Here is a 9,966-nt window from a genome sequence, read left to right as displayed (position 1 = left end):
ACCAATCTTGATAAAATTTAGTGGCTAACTAATTTGGTCAATAAATTTGGTGAGTAAGCCGCCAAATTTGAAGTCACAATTTTTGACTTTTTTGTTTTAATCACATTTTCAACAATCTACACCATAATTTAAAAAAAAAATCATAACCACTATTATAAAAAACTATCTTCACCAATACTCATAATTCTCAACATAAAGAATTATCATACTCTATCATAAAGAGTATACCAGTTAAAATTAATCATTCTAAGATTTTTCTTAGCACATGTCGAAATATCCTGCTGAAATTTATAGTGCAACTTCCATGTTGGCTTTTCTTGGAAGTTCGTCAGCCATCGACATAAATTCCACCACACACCCTGCATCAATGCCAACCATGCCTTGTGTGCAAATTTTGTGGGCCCTGCTTACAATAATGTGTTCTCTTTCATGACAACTTGGAGATCTACATGCCAAAAGAACGAACCCTCTTTAAAAAAGAAATTTGTGAGAATATCAATATCTCCTTTACTGATTCTGGAGCACTTTCCCGAGCCTACTCTACCTTCTTGACAATTTTCTTAAGGTGCCAAATTGCCCACACCTTTAAATCTTTGTGCATACCAGATTAGAAACGCCTTTGGCTTGAATCCACCATAAGCCAAAAAATCATTCTCCTAATAATTTTTCAACAACATCAAAATCCACTAAGTTTAAAAAACACCACCTGTTGACATTTATTATTTACAGATCAGTCTTTACTCTTCACCAAAAACTATTTGGATTGGCCCCACTGCTTCACGTAAATAGTATCATATGCATGAATAATACCGTTTACGCGAACAGTGCCTTGACACCAAAACTTCAATCAATAGCTTTGATACCACTGATAGGAAATTGAGTTTCCTTCCAAGATCACTCCAAATAATTTGTCAAGCAACAAATTAATAGAAAAATTAAATGGAGAATACACGAATCACACAACACAAAATTTACGTGGAAAACTCTAAATTCGGAGAAAAATCACGGTCGTTGTCAAAAGACAACCAGAGAAAAAATATTTACTATGTGGAAAATTTTCACAACCACTTTATCAGAAATAATTTTCTCTCACCCAAACCCCAAATACATGATTCCTAGAAATATGCCCTAACAAAGCAAACCCGTAATACCTATATTGAGGAGCCAAATGCTCCTACAATACAATTACATGATTAAACAATATTTTTCTACTCTCAATTTGGATTGCTTCTCTTGGATTGGGGATGCCAAGCTCTCAAACGAGGGCTTCCTTTTTATAGGTAAATTTTTGCCTAAAATCAAGCCCACCAATCTTGATAAAATTTAGTGGCTAACAAATTTGGTCAATAAATTTGGTGAGTAAGCCGCCAAATTTGAAGTCACAATTTTTGACTTTTTTGTTTTAATCACATTTTCAACAATCTACACCATAATTTAAAAAAAAAATCATAACCACTATTATAAAAAACTATCTTCACCAATACTCATAATTCTCAACATAAAGAATTATCATACTCTATCATAAAGAGTATACCAGTTAAAATTAATCATTCTAAGATTTTTCTTAGCACATGTCGAAATATCCTGCTGAAATTTATAGTGCAACTTCCATGTTGGCTTTTCTTGGAAGTTCGTCAGCCATCGACATAAATTCCACCACACACCCTGCATCAATGCCAACCATGCCTTGTGTGCAAATTTTGTGGGCCCTGCTTACAATAATGTGTTCTCTTTCATGGCAACTTGGAGATCTACATGCCAAAAGAACTAACCCAGTTTCTTCATAAAAAGAAACTCACCATTTGTGGGAATATCAGTATCTCCGTTATTGATTCTGGAGCACTTTCCCGATCCCACTCTACCTTTTTGACAGTTTTCTTAAGGTGCCAAATTGCCCACACCTTCAAATCTTTGTGCATACCAGATTAGATACGCCTTTGACTTGAATCCACCACAAGCCAAAAAATCATTCTCCTAATAATTTTTCAACAACATCAAAATCCACTAAGTTTAAAAAACACCACCTGTTGACATTTATTATTTACATATCAGTCTTTACTCTTCACCAAAAACTATTTGGATTGGCCCCACTGCTTCACGTAAATAGTATCATATGCATGAATAATACCGTTTACGCGAACAGTGCCTTGACACCAAAACTTCAATCAATAGCTTTGATACCACTGATAGGAAATTGAGTTTCCTTCCAAGATCACTCCAAATAATTTGTCAAGCAACAAATTAATAGAAAAATTAAATGGAGAATACACGAATCACACAACACAAAATTTACGTGGAAAACTCGAAATTCGGAGAAAAACCACGGTCGTTGTCAAAAGACAACCAGAGAAAAAATATTTACTATGTGGAAAATTTTCACAACCACTTTATCAGAAATAATTTTCTCTCACCCAAACCCCAAATACATGATTCCTAGAAATATGCCCTAACAAAGCAAACCCGTAATACCTATATTGAGGAGCCAAATGCTCCTACAATACAATTACATGATTAAACAATATTTCTCTACTCTCAATTTGGATTGCTTCTCTTGGATTGGGGATGCCAAGCTCTCAAACGAGGGCTTCCTTTTTATAGGTAAATTTTTGCCTAAAATCAAGCCCACCAATCTTGATAAAATTTAGTGGCTAACAAATTTGGTCAATAAATTTGGTGAGTAAGCCGCCAAATTTGAAGTCACAATTTTTGACTTTTTTGTTTTAATCACATTTTCAACAATCTACACCATAATTTAAAAAAAAAAATCATAACCACTATTATAAAAAACTATCTTCACCAATACTCATAATTCTCAACATAAAGAATTATCATACTCTATCATAAAGAGTATACCAGTTAAAATTAATCATTCTAAGATTTTTTTTAGCACATGTCGAAATATCCTGCTGAAATTTATAGTGCAACTTCCATGTTGGCTTTTCTTGGAAGTTCGTCAGCCATCGACATAAATTCCACCACACACCCTGCATCAATGCCAACCATGCCTTGTGTGCAAATTTTGTGGGCCCTGCTTACAATAATGTGTTCTCTTTCATGGCAACTTGGAGATCTACATGCCAAAAGAACTAACCCAGTCTCTTATAAAAAGAAACTCACCATTTGTGGGAATATCAGTATCTCTGTTACTGATTCTGGAGCACTTTCCCGAGCCCACTCTACCTTTTTGACAGTTTTCTTAAGGTGCCAAATTGCTCACACCTTCAAATCTTTGTGCATACCAGATTAGATACGCCTTTGACTTGAATCCACCACAAGCCAAAAAATCATTCTCCTAATAATTTTTCAACATCATCAAACTCCACCAAGTTTAGAAAACACCAACTGTTGGCATATATGCTTTACAGATCAGTCTTTACTCTTCACCAGAAACTATTTGGATTGGCCCCACTACTTCACGTTAATAGTATCGTATACATGAATAGTACCGTCTACGCGAACAGTGCTCCGACACCAATACTTCAATCAATGGCTTTGATACCACTGTTGGGAAATTAAGCTTCCTCCCAAGATCACTCCAAATAATTTTTCAAGCAACAAATTAACAGAAGAATTAAATGGAGAATACATCAATCACACAACACAAGATTTACGTGGAAAACTCCAAATCCGGGGAAAAACCACAATCGTTGTCAAAAGACAACCAAAGAGAAAATATTTACTATGTGGAAAATTTTTACAACCACTTTTTCAAAAATAATTTTCTCTCACCTAAGCCCCAAATACATGATTCCTAGAAATATTTCCTAACAAAGCAAACCCGTAATACCCATAATCAAGAGCCAAATGCTCCTACAATATAATTACATGCTTAAAAAAATATTTCTCTGCTCTCAATTTGGATTGCTTCTCTTGGATTTGGGATGCCAAGCTCTCAAATGAGGGCTTCCTTTTTATAGGCAAAATTTTGCCTAAAATCAAGCCCACCAATCTTGATCAAATTTAGTGGCTAACAAATTTGGTCAATAAATTTGGTGATTAAGCCACCAAATTAAGCCATCCGGTGATGGGTAATCTCCTGGAACTCGGTGACAAACCCCACAGGTCACTAGCTAACTAGCTAACCTTGCCATGGAACTCGGTGACAAACCCCACAGGTCACTAGCTAACTAGCTAACCTTGCCAAGGTACACGGCTCCATAATGAGTCTAGAATTAGTCCAAGTGACCACAGTAGTCGTTTCTTCTGCAACCATGGCCAAAGCAATCCTCCAAAATCATGATTCATCTTTCTGTAATCGTACAGTCCCTGAGGCAGTCTTAGCAAACGGGCACCATGAATTCGGATTGGTCCTGGATGCCTATCTCAACGCAGTGGAAAAATCTTCAAAAAATATGCAACTTACATATTTTCTCTAGTAATAAACTTGACGCCAATCAAAACCTCCGACGCAAGAAAATCCACTTGGTTATGTTCAAGAAAATTGCCTTGCTGGTACCGCAATAGGTCTTAGCCGAGCTGCTTTCGATACTTCAATTAACTTATTATCCAACACAATATTTTCTGTTGATTTGGCTAATCCTGCTTCAGATACTGCACGGGAGTTTAGGGATTTAGTTCGGAGCATCCTGGAAGATGCAGCAAAGCCTAACTTGTCCCATTTTTTTCCTGTGCTTAAAATGCTTGACCTGCAGGGTATAAGGCGTCGAATCAAAGTTCATTTTGGCAAGTTGTTCCAGTTGGTTGATCGCTTGATTGATCAAGGATTGAAGCAAAGACAAGAACATGGTTACACCAAATCTAAAGATGTGTTAATACTATTCTCAATATTTGTGAAGACAACAGTGTGGAGATTGATAGAAACAATATCAAATATTTGATTGCGGTATATATATATATATATTACCTTTTTGGGTCTCTTTCTTGTACGAATTACAAGTTACGTTTGCTCGAGTCGTTGGCGATTTTCACAGAGTTTACAGTAGTAACCGATCGCATGATAACAGGATTTGTTTGTTGCGGAAGCCGATACAACGTCAGGTACACTGTAATGGGCAATGGCGGAACTACTCTGCAGTCCCGAGGCTTTATCGAAAGCCCGATTAGAGATGGAACAAACAATTGGCAAAGGTAACCCAATTGAGGAATCAGACATCAATCGGTTACCTTATCTACAAGCAGCAGTCAAAGAAACATTTAGGTTGCACCCAGCAGTTTTCCTTATTACTTCCTCGTAAAGCCTCAATAGATGTAGAAATTGCTGGCTTCACAGTGCCTAAGGGTGCTCAAGTTTTAGTCAATGTGTGGGCTATTGGTAGAGATGAAAGCACATGGGACAACTCTCACTCGTTTATGCCTGAGAGATTCTTGAGGACAGATCTTAATTTCAAAGGCCAGAATTTTGAGCTAATCCTATTCGGAGCTGGGCGGCGAATATGCCCTGGTTCACCGTTGGCTATCAGGATGTTTCATTTAATGTTGGGTTCTCTTATTAGATCTTTCGATTGGAAGCTCGAAGATGGGGTTAGACTAGAAAACATGGACATGGAAGAGAAATTTGACCTCACCTTGCAAAAGGCTCGACCCCTTCGTGTCGTCCCAGTTGCCATTTAGTCCCATGATTTGTCTTGTGCGCGGTGGAGTGATTTTACATGGTTAGCCAATGCATTTTATCATGAAATAATTTCTTTTGTGCACTTTGTTGTTTATGAAATAATATTTGGATGTTATAGCCAGTAAATGCACTTTTTCCTTGGTAATCAACGTTTTTATTTAATTCTTCCCCTCATTATGTTATAAAAACCATGGAATTTGTCAACTTGTTGATCTGTAGCGCGGTTGGATTTACCTTCAAAGGCACTCCGGAAGATAGAGTTTCTTTTCATTATCTTCTTCTTTTCAATCTCTGAAATCAAGTAGTGAATTACCCATTATTCAGCCTTAGGGCCAGTTTGGGATTGCGGAGGCTGATGAAATAAGTTGCTTGTGCTGTGCAGATGAAATAAGCTGCTGATTAAAAAAGTAGGTTGGTGTTTTGTAAATTGTGATGTTGCGTTTGCTGTGAATTTGAAAAGTAAAGTACATGCGTTTGGTAAATCTTATTACGAAAGTGCTCTTGTATTACATAATGACCAAAATGGATGTACATTTTAATTTTTTTAATTTTATGTTTAATAAATTTTTTAGACATATTTTTTCTTAAATATGTAAAATTAATTAAAAAATCTCAATTAAGAAAAATCTGAAGAACTTCATAATCTATTATATAAAATATATGATAAAAATTTATACTTTTACATAATCTAAATCAAATAAAAAATAATATGCATTACATTCACAATAATTTTTTTGCAATAAAATTGTGGCAGTGATATAATATCGAATGATTTATATATTAGGGTTTAAGAATAAGTACGATATAATTGTCTTTTTATCAAAATACTAAGGTTATAATAGGTATTTTAAAAAGGCATAGCAGCTTATTGAATAAGCTGTTTATGAAAAGCAACCCTCTACCTGCTTTTAAAAGCTGCTGACGAAATGAAGAAAATTATGAAATAAGCTGCTTTTATAAAATTTACCAAACACTATTTTTTTAAAAAAATTATAAAATAAGCAGTTTATTGAATTTCAACCTCAATTCCAAACGGGCCTTAGCCTTAGTCCTCTATATGTAGCCATTCTTAAGTGGTATGACATTTCTAGATCTAATCTCGCCCGTCCGTTCTAGTGAGATCAATTTGTTCCCTCTATACAACTTATGTATCTCTTTAAGTGAGTTACGTGGTTTCTGGAGTCATTCAATGTTCATCACATATTTTATTAGTGAGATGCATGGTTTTCATTTAATTTTATTCTGAACGTTCTTCTCTCCGACTTCTTCTAGAATTAGTCACTCTTTTTTTAAGACAAGTACTGCGATGTAGGGCCTTCGAAATAAGGCACTACACCATGTCACCATCCCCTCAACTGATTTTTTTAGTTAATTAATGTAATATTGCTTTCTAGCCATCGCTCTACTTGTTAGTTTCCAGTACATCAACCCCTCCCAACTCCCCAAAATTGACCTAGGGTTTTCGGCGGTCATGGCAGTGGCAGTTTTCTTTTGATTTTAAAATTTTGGTAACCCGCCAACGGCTTTCTTCTCTCTTACTTTTATGACTCTTTTTTTAAGTTTTATTTTTTCTCTTCTTATCTTCAAATTCATTAATTGTTCGATGTGTCTGGATTTTGGCTTCTGGGATGCAAATTACTGTACTACAATAGTATATAGTATACAATCGTCTGTTGTTTTAGATTTCAGAATTCCGTTATTTAACTCAATCAAAGTAGTCAAGAGCAACGGTACCCCAGAGGGATTACTTATTTTTATCAATAGTAGTTATTAGAGAGGAGAAATTCTAGAATATATCGGATGTACTATATCAGTAATATAATACTAGAGAGGAGGAATTTTAGAATAAATCGGATGTACTATATCAGTAATATAATAAACAAATGATGGTATGCCATGTGTTCATTTATTTTTAAAGTTCAATTATTTTTAAAAATTAACATGCAAGTTATAGTTATATTAAATTTAATTATACATATTATATATACAATAATTGGTTGTATTGACTTAGATATACCGTAGACGTTCTCATTAGAGAGAGGCTTTATCATTTCTTACCTTTTTTTTTTTTAGGGTTTCTATTTTCTCAATTTTCAGATGACCTTTCTATGTATGACAATTAGTTGAACATGTTCATTATTTTTTTTTATATGAGTCGTGTAATGTTTTCATTCTAAATAAATATAAAAATATAAAAAATAATTTTTTCTTGTTCAATTTAAATACTGTTGTAGAAATTACGTTTTTTTTTTTGGGTCAATTCTCAAATACTTGTAAAAATCACATAATTTTGTTAAAAGAAAAAGTCACATCAATGTTTATTAAGTTTACTTCAAAGACATGATAAGAAAAAATGGTCTCATGGCAGAGATCAAAAAGATTTTGTGAATTTTTCTAGCTCCTTCAATTTCAATCCTTCTTTGGGAGATTTTGGTTCGTCCAAGATCTTCACCTCAGAACTCCCAACAATCACTCTTCAGCTCCCCATCCTGCTACTCGTTGTACACGATCAGGTTTCAATATGCCAAACCCAACTGCCACAGCATTAGTCGTTGACTCTTAGATAAGTGTTTGAACCGGTCATAACAGACATACGGGCTCCAATAACTCCAACTAAGCTTAATTAATCAAATTAAATGGAACAACGGCCTCAAGTTCAACAAGTTTAGACTTCGAAACGGAATGCCGTGGTACCACGTGAGAAATTAATGACTCTAGCACCCACAAATATATTAAAAAGCAATCAATTCCCTCAGGCTTAGTTACTGCAACACATATATAGATATTAATAAGTGATGATTTGGAATTTGAAAATTTAAGAGTAATGTTAATGTGAAAAATCATTAATGTTCATTTAATACCCACAAGCTCTTGTTGGGTCGGTTGTATTATTTCCGGAGCTGGTTTCGTTTTAAGTTTCACCTGTCTCACAAATGCAACATTTGTCAAAACATTAACAAGTAACGATTTAGGATTGGAAATTTTTTGAGTAATGTTAATGTGAAAAATCATAATTATTATCTAATATCCACAAGCTGTTAATGCGTGGTTTGTATTAAATGCAACAATGAAAACAACACTTATTCAGGCTCAAAAAATACAACACTTGTTCAGACATTAATAAGTAATGATTTAGAATCGCAAAATCCAAGAGTAATATTAACGTGGAAAATAATTAATTAACACAATCCTTTTAATTAATACTCACGAGCTCTTGTTGTATGGGTTGTATGAAATGCAACAGTCAATTCCCTGTAAAATTGCAGCAGTTGTTTAGACATTAATAAGTGCTGATTGGAATTCAATAGTGAAAACTCATTAATATTCATTTAACACCCACAAGCTGTTGTTGGGTCGATGGTATTAATTCTAAAGCTGCTATGATTTTAAGTTTCACCTGTCTCACCGCTCTTAATATGTAAACAAGATAATGAAGAAGCTCTTAATATGTAAACAAGATGTTATCCCAGCAGTCGTATTTAGGTAATATTTTAGTTGTGGACTCTTTAATTTCCTAAACAAGTGACGGGCCCTATAAGTCCAACTTAAGCTTACACGATAAAGGATAAATTAAAGTCTCATATTAAAGTTAAAGGAAATGTTAATGGAAAAAAAGAAAATATATAATCTAATACAGTGTATTTTATCATGTAACGTATTAGAATATATATTTTCTTTACCTTTTAATTTATCCATAACTTTAATATAGTTAAGAATCTCTATTTGAAAAGTTTTTTACGTATGTGTGTATCTATATATATATATATATATATATATATATATATATATATATATATATATATATATATATATATATATATATATATATATATATATATGTACATACATATTCTCTTGTGTGGATGTTTGCAATTTTTAAAATGCGAATATCCGCACTAAAAAAAGACTATCTTTATATATATTTGTGCGTGTGCATGTGCGTGTGTTGACTCAGATCTTTTGATCATCTTTGATCATTAAAGTTTCTTCAAAATAAACATAATTTAACTATTTTCCCTTTATGAAATAAAATAACAAAATTATCTCAAGAAATATGTACTATTGGATTTAACAATTTAGGGTACATTTTTTATTTTTTTAATTGATGCTTTTACAATTGTTTTGGAGAAAGAAAATTGTGTTTTTCATGTGATACTTTTAATAATCAAAATGTGTTTGACAGTTTGTTTTAAAAACTTTTGATAGCTTGTTTTAAAAACAATATATAAAAATGATAACAATGAAAACGTGTTTTATTTTTGTATGAAAAATAAGGGAGAATGAGAGAAGGTAAAGAATTATTTAATATTTTTTAATAGTTGCATTAATTTTTGTGTGAATTATTATAATTCAGGGTTATTATTTTATTTAAAAGGATCTTTTTATTCTAAACG

The 9,966-nt window shown here is 33.4% G+C and overlaps 1 pseudogene; it reads left to right on the top strand.

The window, feature by feature from the left end:
- Positions 1-2,890: 2,890 nt before the first annotated feature.
- On the top strand, positions 2,891-5,571 carry LOC18042077 (annotated as a pseudogene).
- The last annotated feature ends 4,395 nt before the right edge of the window (positions 5,572-9,966 follow it).

This window comes from Citrus clementina, unplaced genomic scaffold (assembly GCF_000493195.1).
Source record: "Citrus clementina cultivar Clemenules unplaced genomic scaffold, Citrus_clementina_v1.0 scaffold_5, whole genome shotgun sequence".
Classification (NCBI taxonomy): domain Eukaryota; kingdom Viridiplantae; phylum Streptophyta; class Magnoliopsida; order Sapindales; family Rutaceae; genus Citrus; species Citrus x clementina.
This window is presented reverse-complemented; position numbering and strand designations above follow the sequence as displayed.